At 47.6% G+C, this 17,388-nt stretch overlaps 1 non-coding gene across 1 annotated transcript; it reads left to right on the top strand.

Moving 5' to 3' along the window:
• The first annotated feature begins 16,844 nt into the window (after nucleotides 1-16,844).
• Nucleotides 16,845-16,948, top strand: LOC139022278 (U6 spliceosomal RNA). Its single transcript, XR_011473656.1, has one exon. It is a non-coding gene; the product is annotated as a U6 spliceosomal RNA (small nuclear RNA).
• The last annotated feature ends 440 nt before the right edge of the window (nucleotides 16,949-17,388 follow it).

Here is a 17,388-nt window from a genome sequence, read left to right as displayed (position 1 = left end):
TTCATGTGTTGATGGAAATTTGCATTGTTTCCACCTTTTGGCTCTTGCAAATAATGCTTCTATGAACATTCATGGGCAAGTATCTGCTTGAGACCCTGCCTTCAATTCTTTCGGGTACTCCCAGGAGTAGAATTGCTGGGTCATATGGAAATTCTATGTTTAGTGACTTAGGAACTGCCAAACTATTTCCACAGCACTGAATCCTTTTACATTCTCACCAGCAACACCTGAGGGTCCCCATTTCTCCACTTCATCAGCACTTTTTGTTTTCCTTTTTAAAAAAGAATAGCCATCCTCCCTTTGAGACAGCATGGAGGGACCTGGAGAGTATTATGCTAAGCGAAATAAGCCAGTCAGAGAAAGACAAGTATCACATGATCTCACTCATTTGTGGAATCTAATGAACAAAATATACTGATGAACAAAATAGATACAGAGACATGGAAGCATGGAACAGACTGTCAAATCTCAGAGGGAAGAGGTGGAAAAGAGATCAACTAAAGAACTTGTATGCATATATGCATAACCCATGGACATAGACAATAGGGTGGTGAAGGCCTGGGGTGGGGGTCTTGCATGGGTTAGAAGGGGTCAACTGGGGGGAAAAGGGACATATGTAATACTTTCAAGATAAATATTTTTTTAAAAAAAATTTAAAGTACTAATAATAGCCATCCTAGTGGGTGTGAAGTGGTATTTCATTGTGGTTTTCATTTGCATTTCCCTAATGACTAATGACCTTGAGCATCTTTTCATGTGCTCATAAATATCTTCTTTGAAGAAATGTCTATGAAAATGCTTTGCCCATTTTTCAATTGGGTAATTGGAGGAGTTTGCTTTTGATGGGACAGACAGACAGACCCCCAGCCTTGGAGTGCTTTCCACACAGAGCATTTGGTGGTAAGGGACTGATACTGATTCCCAAAAAAGCACAATTCAGAAGGGAATTATTATGAAGCAAAGAGGGCCTCTCCCGGGATCCTGGAACAGGAAGTTCAAGAGGCCTCCAGGGACCCGGAAAGGCATCAGGACGCTACCCTGTCCCTGTCCCTCTCTCTAGGGCAGTGTGGTCCTGTCTCTGCCTCTCTGTGCACGTATGCTCCTGCTCCCCACCCCCAACCTAAGCGACTGGCTTCCCATGATACATGCCCAAGCCTCATCTTCACATGACCTTTGGGCTCCAGGGCCCCCAGTGGACTCCAGCCTCTCTGTCTCCTCATTCAGCATTTGTTCTCTGAGGTCAGGAGCCCCTGTGGCCCAATCAACTGTGGCCAGAGGGCTGGCCACATAAGGCTAATGCTGTCAAATCAACCCCCGCCTTCAGCAAGGGCCGTGGATGGCTAGCAATTCTGAAGAAGGGCACATGATGCCCTAGCCTGTTTTTCTCAGTGGTTAGAGCATCGGCCTGCAAACCGAAGGATCGAAGGTTCGATTCCAGTCAAGGGCACGTACCTCAGTTGCAGGCTCAGTCGGGGTGCGTGCATGCGGGAGGCAACCAATCGATGTGTCTCTCTCACATCAATGTTTTTCTCTTTGTCTCTCCCTCTCCCTTCCACTCTCTCTAAAAGTCAATAGAAAAAAATATCCCCGGGCGAGGATTAACCAAAAAGAAGGGCATATGGGGGATGAACAGTGATGGCTATGCTGAGCACCCAGAAGAAAATTACAAAGCTTTCCAGCCATCTAACATCACATTGTTTATCACGCCCACTTCTCAAACCTCCAAGAGTATTCTACACTTGATGTTATTTGCCTTAAACTTGATGTCATTCAGGTGGCGCAGTGATACAGTGCAAAGGCCCCATTCAATGTTGATGTGACAGTGGTGTGTTCAACACTGAGAGCAATGTATACACCTGTGACTACCCTTCAGTCCCAACGGCTGAATATTGATCTAAGCAAGGCACACTCGCTTCATCCAAAATAGTTTTATAGGAATGTGCTATCAGCTGGTCTCCCTGGGGTTACATCCTATATAATAAAACCCTAATATGCAAATAGACCGGTTGCTATGACACGCACTGACCACCAGGGGGCAGATGCTCAACATAGGAGCTGCCCCCTGGCGGTCAGTGTGCTCCCATAGGGTGAGCACTACTCAGCCAGAAGCCTGGCTCATGTCTGGTGAGCGCAGCAGTGGTGGCGGGAGCCCCTCCCACCTCCACTGCAGGCAGGTGGTAAGGAGTGAGGGGTGTCTCGGACTGCGAGAGGGCGCAGGCTGGGCTGAGGGACCTCCCCCAGCCCAGTGCATGACTTTCGTGCACTGAGCCTCTAGTATAAGTATATTCTCTCCCAATCTTTTCATGTGATTCAAAAGGGAAAACGACACTCCTATTACTGTGAGATTAGTCAGAATGTGAAGTTGACAGCACAGGGTGTAAGAGCAATCTCAGAAGTCAGCCTGGGTGGGGCCCGAATACCTTTGTGAAACATGGGCTTTGAACAATTATTTATACGTTACTGCTGACCATTAATGCAATTATTAAGAGATGATGTCATGGAACCAGGAGAGGAACTGGTTACAGATGAATCTGTGTGTCTGAAATGTAAGCCAAGGGTAAGTCATGAATGTCCATCTCAGCACCTTTATCTTCGGATGGAGCCTCTGGTTAAAGGCTGTTCACATTAGTCCCTATGAAAGGAGAGGTGGAAAGTGCCCGGGTACCGGCGGTCCACTCCCAAAGGAGAGGGCGACGGGAATGGAGAGTCGTATAATGGGTACAGAGTTTCGTTTTGCAGGATGAACAAGTTCTGGAGATGGATGGTGGTGATGGTTGCACAAATGTACTTAATGCCATTGAACTGTACTCTTAAACATGCCTAAAAAGGCACATTTGATGTCACATAGATTTCACCAGAATTTTTTAGAAAAAGAAAAGAAAGTTACCTAACTTTTTCCTCCAAGGGAGCCAGCCTGCTCAGAAAGCTTAAGTGCCCTAGGAAACGTGTCCAGGAGAAGAGCAGCTGAAGCTGGAGATGACTACTCTTTGGGATCCTGAGAAGCCACGCAGAACCTAAAGCTGACCTCACTCTCATTGACGTTGAATTCCAAGCTGTGTTGGCTCTTTCAACAGAGAGGAGGAGGACAGAAGGTAAGCCAAGGCCTGCTTCCTAGACCCGTGGTTGGCAAACCGTGGCTTGCGAGCCACATGCGGCTCTTTGGCCCCTTGAGTGTGGCTCTTCCACAAAATACCACGTGTGGGTGCACATGTACAGTGCGATTGAAACTTCGTGGCCCATGCGCAGAACTCGGTATTTTGTGGAAGAGCCACACTCAAGGGGCCAAAGAGCTGCATGTGGCTTGCGAGCTGCGGTTTGCCGACCACTGTCCTAGACCAACAGGTGGCTCCTAAGATGCTTGAGATTCAAGGAGTTCTAAAGATCAGCTAGCTCACTTAATGCTCACAACAGCCCCATTTTATCTATGGCTATACTGAGGCAAAAGCATTTTGAAGTCAACGTGCCCCAAATCACACATACCTAGTAAGCAGGCCCAGGTTCCAAATCTTTTTTGTTTGTTTATTTTTGTTAATCCTCACCCGAAGGTATTTTTCCATTGACTTTTAGAGAGAGTGGAAGGGAAGGGGAGAGACAGAAAGAGAGAAACATCGATGTGAGAGAGACACATCAATTGGTTGCCTCCTTCATGCACCGCAACCAGGGCCAGTGATGGAGATTGCAACCGAGGTACGTGCCCTTGACCAGAATCAAACCTGGGAACTTCAGTCTGCAGGGCAACATTCCCAACACTCTATCCACTGAGCCAAACTAGCTAGGGCCTAGAGGCCACATTCTTAACCACTGTGCTATTCTGCCTGAGCGGAAGTAAGGGACCAACATGCCAAAACCATGAGTGCAAATAAGGGACAAGAAGGTAAGGATATGGCCAGCCCGCGTCAGCTGCAAATGTCAGCTATGGCACCCACTCTAGGAGGCAGCTGCATTTCTGAACCCATTTTACAGATAAGGAACCCGAGGTCCAGAGATCGTTAAGTCAGCTTCCCCAGGTGCAATAGGCGGTGAACTCCATTTCAACTCTCCAAACCTTGGCTTTTCCCAGTCTCTTGCCTTAGTTTGAAAATGATTGGAAAATAAAGGGTTCTCTGTTTTATGCCATCTCTCAAAGGCAGAACGGGCCCAGGTTACTCGAGCTGTTTCTTACATTTTTAATGTTAAAATCCCAATGCTTCCTCATCATGGGTTGCTGTGACTATTTCACCTCATTCTCGAGGCCAAGAGGCCAGTCAGTAACCCTGTTTGGAAGGGCTGAGAAGAGAGGGATGGACAGGACCAAGGTCAAAGTGATGGGTGGTCCCAGTCTGAGCCCTGTGTTTTTGAAACACAAAATTCCGTCTTGGGTGGAAGAAATTATGAAGATAGAAGAAAATGTTGCAAATGGGAGACACAATATGGAAGGCCTTCCTCGTGATTTTTGTTTTAAGTTAGCCACTGTGGGAAACAGGGCAGGTGGGGGAACGCTTTGCAGGAATGGGACCACACAACTGCTCACACCATGGAACAAGGAGCACGTGGAATAATTTGTTGTGGTGGAGAGGGCGGTTGAGCTTGTCACACACACTCATGCATTCAGGGTTAGCCAAGGAAATACACCTCTGGCTGCAGCCAGAGGTGCAAAACAACAGGGCTTCTCCCACGAGCAGAATTCAGGAGCAGCAAGTAGCTTGGGGTCTTTTCCAAAAAAGATGATCTTAAATGGACTGGGGAAGGGGTCACTCCGGTCAACCATGTCGGCGGGAAAAAAAGAAAGTGATGCTTTGATGCCTGCATAGAATCAGCCATTAAGTCTGGCCATGCCGCCTTCCACGTTCACCACATTGTTCCCTGCCTTCCTGCCACCGCCGCCCTGTGCCAGCCACTCGTCACCTCTCGTCTGTGGCCAGAGGGAAGCTGCATCTGCCAAGCGACTCTCCTGCTCAGGAGCCTCCAGGGGCTCCCCACTTCCTACAGCTCATCTCCTGTTGATCGGCCAAACCACTTTCCTCAGTCCAGGTCACACAGCGATCGTGTCTGTATGTCATCAATCCTCGATGACTGTTCGCTGAAGCAGTACCGCCAACTTCCCATGCCTCCAAGGCATCAGAAGACCCGAGTTGGTGTGGCAACTCCACCACATAATAGCTCTGTGATCTTGGGTAAGTTAATGAACCTCTCTGAGCCCCCCTTTCTACATTGGAAAATGAGGATCTGGGTGTCTACCCTATTAGCTCAACTTGAGAATGAAATGGGACCAAGTACGTAAAATGCTTTGTCAATAATAAACTCTCAATACAGGCTTTGGAAAAAAAGCCCTCCCCCGCCTGGTCCAAGCCACCTCTGCCACATGCTGGACACCCTCAAGCTTTAGAGGAGGAGAGAGGTACCTCCAGAAAAAGGATTTCAGTGGCATTTACTGAGAGACAAAACATTGTTACAGTGCCCGGTTTTAGTTATTGCGTTAAAAAAAAAAAAACAGCTTAGAGAAAACAGGCTAGGGAAGAAATTTTGTCTCTCTCTTTGCTCCCAAGAGGCCATAAAATCTGTTCAGTTCTTGCGAGTTTCAGCTACTCTAAGAGAAACATTATCAAATCCAAGGACAATAGATTTAGAATAAGCCAGGGCCATTTGCTGTATGAAGTTGGGCTGGTCCTATTCACTGGGAAGGAAGACACATTCCTCTGGCTGCCCCCTCTCCAGCTGCCACCTCTGCTGAGCCTCGGAGGCCTGGCTTCTTCAACACACGGGATTTGCTACCAGGATGACCCAAGCCCTGTGGCCCAAGCCCTGGTGGGAACCACCCTAACAAGTGCACTGAATGGCTTCTGTGTTGCTAAGGGCCTCACGCCCACTCTCTAATATTCTGCCCACCTCAGGTCAGCTCCCAACACTCCTCCCTTTCCCTGTTCCTCCTTTATCCTCAAGTTTTAATATTTGAATGACATTTTTTTAATGGCAAGATGCAACCCATTCGTGTCAGTAAAATTTGCTGAGTGGGTTGCCATCACCCATTTCTTTAAAATAAAATAGAAAATAACAGTGCACCACTGATAAAATATTGTGTTCATGAAACTTTTGTCTCAGTTATGTGTACGTAGGTAAAATGCACTTTTACTATGGATCTGTTAAAATATTCCAAAAATTGAGTTGGGCATGTGTGCAGACTGATTATAGTCTTCATTAGTGGCCCGGTGCATGAAATTCATGCACATCATAAGGGAATTAATTAAAGGAAATATTTTAATATTGCTATTCGCCCTTTCTCTATGATAGAAGTGTCAGAGATGAAAGAAAATTAGTAAAATGTATATGAAAATCTCCCTCCTGTCAGAGTTTGGGGCATGCTGCGGGACCCAGAGTCAAGTCCCCCCACCCACCCGCGCTCCTCGAAATCAGACGAGACCCAGACCTGGTTGGCCCCACCCCCATTGGGCAAGATCCAAACCCAGCTGGCCCCACCCCCGTCAAGCCCCACTGGGCGGGGGGCGCAGCCTCAGGTGCCCCGGTGCGGCCTGAGGTCCCCTGGCCTGGCCAGGCACCACACAACCTCAGGTCCCTGCTGATTGGCCGTTACGGCGTGACGCCATGATGACTATTTTCATATTAGCCTTTTATTATTATGATATGTGTTTTTTTAAATATATTTTTAATTAATTTCAGAGAGGAAGGGAGAGAGAGAGAGAGAGAAAGAGAGAGAGAGAGAGAGAGAGACATCAATGATGACAGAAAATCATCAATTGACTGCCTCCTATATGCCCCACACTGGGGATTGAGCCTGCAAGCCAGGCATGTGCCCTGACTGGGAATCAAACCCTGACCTCCTGGTTCATAGGTCAATGCTTAGCCACTGAGGAACACCAGCTGGGCTATAGTCTTCATGTTTGATTCATGTTTTACTTTCACTACAGCACCTCGTTCTGTGCCTTAACACAGAGGACATGTCCAATAAATATTTGTAGAATGGACGGGGGTTGCCGAAACCGGTTTGGCTCAGTGGATAGAGCGTCAGCCTGCGGACTGAAGGGTCCCAGGTTCAATTCCAGTCAAGGGCATGTACCTGGGTTGCAGGCACATCCCCAGTGGGAGATGTGCAGGAGGCAGCTGATCGATGTTTCTCTCTCATCGATGTTTCTAATTCTCTCTCTCCCTTCTTCTCTGTAAAAAATCAATAAAATATATTTTTAAAAAAAAGAAAGAATGGACGGGGGTGAATGAAGCAATGCACGCATGAATGAATGACGTGCAGGGCAGCTGGCAGAAGGAAGTACTTGAAGAGTGAGAAAACAGATATGGTAAGGAAGTGGGGAGTAAGAATGTCTGGGCAAATTTCTCTTCCTTTTGGAAAGAGTTGGCTCATGTCAAGCCTATAAGATCTGGTCCGTGTGGCCTAAGTGAAGTCTTAATGGGACAAAATATCCACTTGATAACGTCCTACTTTCCAATGTACTTTATACTGAAGAAGATTTCAGAATTGGTGCAGTGACCACGAATTACTCAAAATCAGAAGCGGATTAAATTGCCATTTCAACATCAGTGTCATGTCTGACTTAAAATTATCAGTGGCCGAGTGGGTATTAAAACAAAAAATGAAAAAAGAGCTTACTGTCCATCAACTGATGAAGAGATTAACAAAAATGGCCTGTCCATACGATGGAACACTATTCAGAAGTAAAAAGGAATAAATTACTGACACATGAAAGAACATGAACAAACCTCAGAAAACATTATAAGTGAAAAAAGCCAGACACAAAAGACAACATACTGTATGGTTCCATTTATATGAGATTTCCAGACAAAAAGCAGACAGTGGTTGTCTGAGCCTGAGCAGGGACTGCCTGCAAACTGGCGGGAGGGAACTTTCTGGGGTGTTGGAGGTGTTCGAACGATAGCGATGTTTGCACGACTGTACAAACTTACAAAAACTCATTGAACTGCGCACTTACAGTAGGTGAGTTTTATGCTATGTAAATTACATGTACATGAAGCCGCTAGAAAAATCATAGGTCTTTGAAATGCCTCCCTCGTTGGTATACAAGAAAAAAAAATCCCTTACGCTTCTCAGTTGTGGCTTTACTTATTAGAAAGGGGTCTGGACTTCTCTTTAAAAAAAAAAAAATCAGATCATTATATAACCTGGCCTCTCCCCCCCTTTTCCAGGAATATGCACGGAACATCAGTGCCTATCTGTCTGCCTGCTGGTCGGCTCCGTGGGCCCTGGAGACGGCACGCTACCAGCTGGCAAGCAGGGGCCTGCTGGTCGCTTGCCCACTCCCTCAGCAGAGGGGATGCCAGGGAGGAAATCAGTCCCTTGAAGCTCTCTCTACACTGTTGTGCAGGATGCAGGGTCCTGTCTATGCTGCCAAAATCAGCAGCAATTGTGAAGAGCAAACACCAGACCAGCGCAATAAATTTGTGGGCGTTTTCTCCTCCAAATAACCCATCGCATGGTGAAAGCACAAAGCAGTTAGAACATTTTCAACCTGTAACCTAAAATCAGACAGTTATTCACAGCAATGACCGTGAGCATCCGGAGGAAACAATGGCCATTTTCCTCCTCACTCTTTCACACAATGAAGGAATGTGTCCGCCCCTCTCCCACAGCCCCAACCCTGGAGCTGCGCTGAGTGCGTTAAGTCCTGGATAAGCACTTGTTGATTTGATTGATTCTCTGTCTACCCCGGTGACAATGGCCAGATGAGAGCTGATGGGACGGTTTCCGTAAGCCTGGAATGGAACACCACGTACACTGTGGTCTCAGGAATTTGATGGACGATCATGTGTTTTATGATGATGATTTTCAAATCTCAGAACTCCTCAAATCTACACCAAACAAAAACTTAAAAAAAAAAAAAGTAATGATATTTTAGCTCTCACCAATTCATGCCAAAACTGCAAACCAAATCCAAGTAGGGGAAAGTAATCCTAACTCGGGAGGATATGAAAATCAATTTCTGTGTTACTGGTGGTTAAAACAGATGAACGTGGCACTCTAGTTTTTGTTTTTGTTTGTTTTTAAATGGTACCAGAGTTTCCATGTGGTTTGAAATTCTCATTCAAAAAAAAAAAAAAAAAAAAGCCGGAGTAGACATGGCTCAGTCCCTGGCAAACGCACCAAATCCAAGCTGAAATGAACAGTGAGTCACAGCTTGATAGTGAACTGGGGCTGACATGCACGCCACTCTTTTCAACTTTTCTTAGTATTTCTTTTTAAAATACACTCCTGGCTGCCCCACACACACACATTGGATAAAGGGACAGGAGCAGGGATGGCTCCGACCAGCGGGCTCAGCGGCTGAAAGTGGATGTGATCCCCGGGTTCTCTCCACTGGGATCGGCAGTGAGGAAGCCGCAGTAACAGCTCTCCCTCGCTCCAAGGGAAGAAGGCCCGGGGGGAAACTGGCTCCACGCAGAGCCTCAAGCCGCAGAAGTCACTATCGCTGGAATTGAGGCATGGGCTCCATAGAGAGGCAAGAGCCTCCTACTTGGTATAGTTATTCTGCCCGAACTGACAAAAGTCAGGCTCCCAGTCCCTTCCTCTCGAATGAAATAATGCAGAGAGCGCTGGGAATGGCAGCCCTTGCCACATACCTGTGGTTTTGTTTTTTCCCTACGGTTCTTCATTCAGTATTTGCTGAAAGTCTGCTCTATGCCCAACCTTTGTGTGACTCGCTGAAGTTTTAACATACCTCCTTTCTGACTATACCTGACTCTCGGTACAGTACTATCAGTAAGCTCAGACCTCCGTCTGTGTTGATGGTAAGTGGTGGGAATAGACAGAAAAAGGGTCTCGTGTTTCGCTGATGCCACATGGGAAAAGCTCTTGGCCAAATGTACCATTTATCACCTGAAAACTCCTCCTCCTGATACCTTATTCCATTTATAGATTCTAGCCTTCGAGTGTAAGATTTTATTTTTTGTTAAAATGCGATAAGCGACCTTTCAGTTCCCAGAGTCTCTTCTCTGCCTGTAGGTCAGAAGTTATTGGCCGGAATCCCAGCGTCTCCCAGGAGCGACTGCTTGCTTCTGCTGACCAAGCCTCCTTAGCCTTCATACAATGATGTCATTTCTTTATGGTGCATTTCCTACCATTTGACTTACATCCACCATAAGCACACACATCTTTGATTTCCCACTGCTTACAGAAATTGCAAGCAGGTGAGCAAGTTTTTTGTTTTGTTTTGTTGTTTTTGTTAATCTTCACCCAAAGGTATTTTTTCTTTCTTTTTTTTTTCAGATAGAGTAGAAGGGAGGGTGACAGACAAAGAAAAAGAAACATCTGTGTGAGAGAGAAACATCAATTGGTGGCCTCCCTCATGTGCCCCAACCAAGCTGGCAACTGAGGTACGTGCCCTTGGGGGGAATCAAGCCCGGGGCCCTTCAGTCTGTGGGCTGACACTCTATCCACTGAGCCAAACCAGCTAGGGCAAAGGGAAGCAAGTTTTGATGGTGAGTCTTCACAGAGGGCTTTGCTGATAATGCTGACAATAAGTGTGCTGGCATTTGCTAACCTCGCTACTGGTGCTGGTATGGTTTTGTGGCATATTATGTAATGTGACATATAACCACCGAGGGAAAGACATCTCCTAGAGATATGTATTTTCTAACACAAAAAGTATGATGATAAATAATAAATACTGTTTATGAAGCACCCGACAAATGCCACCCACAATGCAGGACCCTTATACGTGTGAGCTTACTCATGTCACCCAGAGCCCTGGGAAGCCAGGAATGTCATTTCCATTCTGCTGGCAAAGTAGTTGAACCCTGGGGAAGCAGGGGGTGCTGCTCAAGGACGCCTCACCAGTCAGTGGTGAGGTGGGACTGAACCCAGGTCCAGCCTGTGTTCTTTCTATCCGCCTCCTTCGTTAGAGAGTTCTGAGAAAAACACGTTTCTCTTGCTTAGTACACAGGACCTTGTGGTACTTCTCATGTACTAAAAACCAGCTCAGAGTTATTGTGGTTTTGAGTTAAGAAAAAAAACAAAGAAAGAAAAGAAAAGATCAGATGTGTAGATTTACTTCACTTCAGGATGGTGTGATCTCAAAAAAAAGTCCTTCATCTTCCCATACCTATTTCCACAATATATGCATGCTCTGAAATGGCTGGGTGGAATAAGTATTGATTTCCACCGGAGCAATAATAATTTGTCCCAAATCACAAGGCTGGAAGGACCGTGAGCTAGAACACCCTGACCCTTGAACGGTTGCCTGTTTTCGAGTCCCTATACTAAGAATTCAGGGCATAGGACCCCCATTTGGTTTTGCTTCATGGACTTTTTAATGCCACAGCAAATAGGAAGTGACTGGCAGCCGACTGCAGTTCACCTGAGAGGTCAAAAAGCCTCCGTTGTGTGCCATGGGCCGCCCCTCCCTGCTCCCTGACAGCCTGTGCAGTGGTCACCCAATGAGGAGCATGTCTGCTCTTGCCCCCAGTGTGGGCTGTGGTGATGCCGAGGTGACGATGGCTTTGGGGCTCAGTCCAAGGTCAGTCTTTCCCATGTTTCATTTCATGGCCCAATAGGCACAGAGCTTGTGGCTTACCCTCTATCTCTGTGAGCACTCAAGGCCGAGGCACACTGCCCAAGACTGAGAACAAAAGAACACCCGGCTGGCCTGGCTGTCGTGGCTCAGTGGTTGAGCGTCGACCTATGAACCAGGAGGTCACTGTGCAATTCCCGTCAGGGCACGTGCCCGGGTTGCAGGCTCGATGCCCAGTGTGGGGCATGCAGGAGGCAGCTGATCAATGATTATCTCTCATCATCGATGTTTCTATCCCTCTCTCCCTCTCTGAAATCAATAAAACCATATTAAAAAATAAATAAAAAGAATACGGCTGTCCAACATTTAAGACACCCTAGCAGGCCACCTCTACTGCAGGTAGGAATCACGTGCCCCCTGACCCCCACACTCACACAAACATAGAAATATTTCCCTGTGCACCTGTCTCCTCCACCTCCCATCACAGCCCAGGTCCCCTTAGCCTCACATTTTCTCTAGTCACACCGATATTTTAATCTTAAAATGCAACAAGCAATTTCTTCCTTGATGAATTGCTCTCTCTTCCCCGCCCTCTAACCTCACTCTGAAGTAACTTCCTAATTCTCTTTGACAAGACAGTTTACTCTTGATGAGGATTAAAGGTTATTTTTAGCTAGAACCGAGCACAAGGAAATGATGCAATAACTTCTTTGAACTGGGCGGGATGGTTCCTCTTTTTTTTTTTTTTTTTGGTCTTTGATTTCATATGATTGTGAACTTGAAGTAGTTGTTTCTGGCCTTGCTGAGTAATTTTGTAATCACAGGGTAAAGTCCCTGTCTTCCAATGTACAGGGCTCCTTAGTAGGGATCGGTTCCTAAATGCCTGCATTTTTATCAGAGGTAGACCACAGTGATGGAAATCAGTGTGATTGTAATTCACCATGCGCCATCCTGAAGAGCTCCTGGCTCCCTACTGACCTTCGCACCCTGCTCATCCCTTTCACGAAGCTGCTCCAATAGTGGCAGAAAAGTACTTAAATCATCCATCGGGGCTGTTTCAAAGGTACCAAGTTGTCCCCTGTCCCTCCAAATCTCTTGTCTAAATAGCACCTAGGTATTTCTTAATCATCACTATTTTTCAACTACTTGTCCTTTTTCAAAAAATATATTTTGTTGATTTCAGACAGAAAGGGAGAGGGAGAGATAGAAACATCCATGATGAGAAAGAATCATCAATCAGCTGCCTCCTGCACTCCCCCTACCGGGGATCAAGCCCACAACCCAGGCATGTGCCCCAAATGGGAATTGAACCATGACCTCTTGGGCCATAGGTCAATGCTCAGCCCCTGAGTCATACCGGTCGGCCACTATTTGTCATTGAAGTCCATATGTCTTCATCAGGGTTTCTCAGCCTCAGCACTATTGAAATTTGGGGCCAGATACTCCTGTGTTGTGGGGCTGTGTATGCATCCTGGCATGGTTAGCAGCATCCCCAGCCTCTACCCACGAGATGCCAGGAATGCCCCTCCCCACTTACGACGACCAACAATGTCCTCAGACAGCACCCCATGTCCTGCAGGAGGAACCTGCCCCCGGTGGAGAACCACTGGCCTGTGTGCTGCTTTAAATTACAAGTTCCTTTTGGATCCGAACTACCCTACGGCGTACAGATGTCCCGACAGGAAGGTGCTCAGAGGAGGCTGTTCAATGATGACCACAATCACTAAAAATGTAACCAGCGTTTTGGGCTCACATGGAAAGGAAAGGAATGATTTAAACAGATGATGGTGTCAACAGTGGGTAACATGTCTTATTCAGCCTTCCGGTCTAATCCATAAGATTGAAACAAAACTTAGCTCTCTCTTATTAAGCACACAGAGGAATTGAGACTTTGTAAGAACGAGTTCATCACCTCACCATTAAACTGCTCCCACAAAACAAGGTGAAAGGCAGGTCACCTGACCCCCCCCCCCCCCCCCCCCCCGCCCCCGGGTGAATGAGCGCCGCCTCAGAGGGATGCCTCGGCCCGGGGTGTGTTTCTTCACAGTTAGTCTTCTGCGAGGCAGGGAGACAGGGCAGCACCTCATCCGTTCTCAGGAGCTGACCCTTGTCCAGTATTTCAAGTATATTTCATGGGTGAAAAAGCGAGAGATAGATATGATCTGATCTATCGTTATTCCTGCTGCTGTTATTCATCCACTCAAGAGGCATTAAACTGCTGGAGAAGAATGATCTCTTTATAGCCCTCTCTCCAGGCGAAAGAACAAAACCTTTTATCAGTTAATCTGATGAATTACATGGGTTATTTTTATTCTATTCATAAGAGGCCAGGCATGTAGGTCCTGCTTGTTCTTACATGCATTGGTTCACAATTCAATTAAACAAATATTTATTGAAACCATGGGCCAGGAGGCTCTGATAGTCACCAGCCACTGCAGTGGAAATACCCAGATAAGCGAAAGATGAGGGTCTGCCCTCAGAGAGTTTACATTTTTCACTTCGGTAACAATTGATTGTGTATTTGTATTATGTCCCCATTCATACCTGACTTTGTGAAGGCCCCACGCTGCACACTCTGGGAGAGGTTTTAGAAATCTGATTGTGGTTTTAAGGCCTGAGCACCCACAGATGACAAGAGATCAAGAAAAATTATTATGAGGAACATGGCTTTTAAAACATTAATGGTGAGCATTTTCCCTGAGTATAAAACTAATGCATGTTTCTAGTTGTGTTTAGAAAATACAGAGAAGAAGCAAAGCCCCAGGGGAAATGGTCTCCCATAAGCAGTGGAAGGTTTGTGCAAAGGTGCAGGGCCTGGCGTGCTGGGGAGCCGGTGGGGGAGCCTGAGGAGCTATGGAGGAACACGAGGCAGGGGGGCCTGCATGTCAGCCCTAATCAGGAGGGCAATGGGGAGCCATTGATGGTTCAGTGTCCTGGGCATGGCCTCCTTTCATCCTCATAAGAACCCTTTGTGGCCGCCATGCTCCTGCTCTCTTTTCGGGTGTGGAGCTGAAGGATTTAAGGTGGGCAATCACCTGCCCACGGTCACGCAGCTAGTTGATGGGAGAGGTGGGCACTCCACAATCCCAGGCTCCTCGTTCAGAGTGGGAATTGAGTGGGGCAAGAAGAGGACTGCGGCCGAAACCGGTTTGGCTCAGTGGATAGAGCGTCGGCCTGCGGACTGAAAGGTCCCGGGTTCGATTCCGGTCAAGGGCATGTACCTGGGTTGCGGGCACATCCCCAGTGGGGGATGTGCAGGAGGCAGCTGATCGATGTCTCTCTCATCGATGTTTCTAACTCTCTATCTCTCTCCCTTCCTCTCTGTAAAAAATCAATAAAAATAAAAAAAAAAATAAAAAAAAAAAAAAAAAAAAAAAGAAGAGGACTGCGATTTAGCCCATCAGGACCCTAGCGATGGCAGCTGTGCCTTGACGCAATGGCCTGGATCCAAGGATGGCACAGGCGCAGGCAAAGGCTCCCACCTCCTTGTAGAGAAAAGACCCATTTACAGCCCAGAGGCAGCTACCCTGAGCAGGCGGCTCAGCAGTGCCTTTGGTGGGGGCTCTTCCCTGACCTTCGGGCACCCGCGGGGCACACCACTGCCCAGGTACCACCTGCCTGAGGTCAAGATCCCTTCCGGAGCGTTGAGCAGCATCCTTGGCACTTTTCATGGGGACTTTGTGCCACTGACCCATTCCAACCGCCCTGGGTCACCTGGCCGAGAGCCAGACTGCTCACCAGGTGTGAGTGAATGGAGCTCAGCACAGCCCTGAGAGGCTCTGGGATGTGTCCCCAGGCTACCAGGCCCCTGGAAGACCCAGGCCAAGAAAGGGCAACGTGTCAAAGTAGCATTCATGAACGTGAATGGGATTGATGGTGTCTGATGCCACAGAAAGGGGACCGTGCACAGGGCTGGGACGTGCACAGAGTTACTGGGAACCCGAGGAAGCACTCAGAAAGGTGGTGGTGGCAAAGCTGGGTGGCTCAGGGTTACAGCGGGAAGGACCCAGAACTGCATGAATGTGGTCCACTCCTAGCTGGCTGCTGATGAGAAGGAGGGGAGAGGGGAGAGGTGGCAGTGGGGTCGGGAGGGTTTGCTCAGGGCCAGGCGAGGTATAAACTTTTCTCCTTCAATGGCAACTGGCAAACACATTTCCTGTGCCTCGTAGATGCCAGGCACTGTCCTTGTGCCAGAGATACAGCCATGAAAAGGACCTGCAAAACACCTGTCCTCATGCAGCTTCTGTTTGGGGTAGGGGTTCGAAAGGGGTGATGGGAAAAAAAACATGAAAACAAATGCACAGCCCTAGCCGGTTTGGCTCAATGGATAGAGCGACAGACTGCAGACTGAAGGGTCCTGGGTTCGATTCCGGTCAAGGGCACATGCCCGGATTTCGGACTCGATCCCCAGGAGGCGGCGTGCAGGAGGCAGCCAATCAATGATTCTCTCTCATCATTGATGTTTCTATCTCTCCCTCTCCCTTCCTCTCTGAAATCAATAAGAAATATTTCCAAAAAAGAAAAGAAACACATAAATGTAAATAAGATCATTTCAGATGATGATGCGAACATGTCAATGACATATCAGTGAACAAGTAGATGGATGCAATCAGGTACTAGAGGTTGGCTGAGTTTGGGGGGAGGGGTGCTCAGGCAAGGCCTCCCTAAGAGGTGACATCTGAGAGGAAGTCTCGGCAGCGAGAAGGAACTAGCCGTGCAGTTTCTGACAGAGGGGACAGCGAGTTCGCAGGCCCTGTGGCAGGTACCAGTACAAGGAACAAAAGGGCCAGTGTGTGAAGCACAGGAAGCAAGGGGGCGGGAGGCGGGGCAGGAGAGGGAGCTAGCACCAGGTTCCCATGGGCCTCAGGCCACGGAGCCACTTGGGCTTAAGCTCTGATGGCCGTGTCCAGCCAATGGGAGGTCTGAAGCTAAGGGATCGTGGATGTGTTTTAAAAAGAGGACCTTGACTACTGAGTGGCAAAAGGACTCCAGGGGCAAGAGTGAAAGTGAAAGTCGCCGGGGACCTCCCAGAGGTCCAGATGAGAGACGATGGACCAGGGTGGCCGCTGGGGAGGAGAGTATCGTGGATGCCGAGTCCACAGCCCTTGCGAATGAACTGGATGCGGGGAGCGCAGGGGAGGGGAATGGAGGCTGAGTCCTCGGGCCCCTGGCTGAGCACCCAGGTGACTGGTGGTGCAATTTCCTGAGATGAGAAGACTGGAGGAGGAGTTTGGGCGAGTGGAGAGAAACAGCTTCAGATTCGGACAAGTGAACTTTGAGGTACCAGTATGTCGGAGGAGATTTGAAGTAGACAACTGGGAGAAGCCGGGCCAGGAATACAGATTTGGGGGCCATTAGTTAAACAGAATTACCATGCTCGCTTCGGCAGCACATATACTAAAATTGGAACGATAGAGAGATGAGTATGAGTCCTGTGCAAGGATGACTCACAAATTCATGAGGCTTTCCGTATTTTCTAAGCTGGCAGTTGGACATCCCCCGAGGGCTCTGACTGCGAGAGGGCGCAGGCTGGGCTGAGGGACACCCCCCCCCCTCCCCCAGTGCATGAATTTTGTGCACCGGGCCTGTAGTAAATTTAATAAAAATTAAATTCCTTTAACTTTTAAAGATATACATAAAATTACCATGTGACCCAGAAATTTCACTCCCAGGTATAGACCCCCCAAAAAACTGCAAACAGATATTCAAACAAAAATTTGTACACAAATACTCATAGCAGCATTGTTTAAAGTAGCAAATGGTGGAAACAACCAATCTCTACCAATGGATAAGTGGATAAACACAATGTGGATTAACCACTCTGTGGAATATTATTCAGCCATGAAAAGGAACGAAGTACCGATATATGCACCAGCATGGATGAACTGTGGGATCCTTACGCTAACTGAATGATCCC

This window comes from Myotis yumanensis, unplaced genomic scaffold (genome assembly GCF_028538775.1).
Source record: "Myotis yumanensis isolate MYYU_CA2020_CCGP unplaced genomic scaffold, mMyoYum1.0.hap1 SCAF_13, whole genome shotgun sequence".
NCBI lineage: Eukaryota > Metazoa > Chordata > Mammalia > Chiroptera > Vespertilionidae > Myotis > Myotis yumanensis.
Note: the sequence above shows the minus strand (reverse complement) of the source record. Positions and strands in the feature narration are given on the sequence as shown.